The 1,026-nt window shown below is 48.6% G+C and overlaps 1 non-coding gene across 1 annotated transcript; it reads right to left on the bottom strand.

The window, feature by feature from the left end:
• Window positions 1-291: 291 nt before the first annotated feature.
• Trnat-ugu lies at window positions 292-366 on the bottom strand. Its single transcript has one exon. It is a non-coding gene; the product is annotated as a tRNA-Thr (tRNA).
• Between the last annotated feature and the right edge of the window lie 660 nt (window positions 367-1,026).

Here is a 1,026-nt window from a genome sequence, read left to right as displayed (position 1 = left end):
TTTCTTTAATTCTCTTGGTTATAATTTTCCATACTTGGGTAAAGGTAGAATTGTAAATTTGTGGTAGGGTCTTATGGGCCCAAACTACTCAGGTCATCGGTCCCTCAGCCCATGCCCCAAGGGAGGACTCGAACCTCCGACGGGGGAAGCCGCACGGACCGTGATAAGCCGCCTCAGACCATGCGGCTACCCCGCGTGGCAGTAAAGATAGAAAAAAGAAATTAGAATTATATTAATACCGTCAGCTGCTCACGGGCGTTGATATATATCAACGGGGACAGGTAAATTGTGTGCCCCGACCGGGACTCAAACCCGGGATCTCCTGCTTACATGGCAGACGCTCTATCCATCTGAGCCACCGAGGGCACAGAGGATGGTGCGATTGCAGGGACTATTCCGCGCACGCCTCCCGCGAGACTGTGAGTCTCACCTTGTGTGTCCACACACTATATTCGTAGTGTCCCGCCGCAACACACTCATTACTCGTGGAAGACATTCTTACCAATTCCCGTAACAGTTTGGGGAATATGTGTGCATCCGCACAGAAGAACAGACACCTTATCCATATAAGTATATAGTTCTGGCAATACCGGCCATGACCTTCTTATTTTGTGCGGATGCACACATATTCCCCAAACTCTTACGGGACTTGGTAAGAATGTCTTCCACGGGTAATGACTGTGGTGGGGTAGGACACTACGAATGTAGTGTGTAGACATACAAGGTGAGAATATGAGCGTCGCGGGAGGCGTGCGTGGAATAGTCCCTGAAATCCCACTATTCTCTGTGCACTCCGTGGCTCAGATGGATAGAGCATGTGCCATGTAAGCACGAGATACCGGATTCGACTCCCGGTCGGGTCACACATTTTCACCTGTTCCCGTTGATATGTATCAATTCCCATGAGCAGCTGACGGTATTAATATAATTCTAGTTCCGTTCTAGACGCCTGCAGGTCATCAATGGTGTCTTTTCTGTCGGACATGTCCGAAAAAACAGACACCATATCCATATAAGTATATATTG

Source organism: Schistocerca piceifrons, chromosome 8, assembly GCF_021461385.2.
Source record: "Schistocerca piceifrons isolate TAMUIC-IGC-003096 chromosome 8, iqSchPice1.1, whole genome shotgun sequence".
In the NCBI taxonomy this organism is placed as follows: Eukaryota; Metazoa; Arthropoda; class Insecta; order Orthoptera; family Acrididae; genus Schistocerca; species Schistocerca piceifrons.
This window is presented reverse-complemented; position numbering and strand designations above follow the sequence as displayed.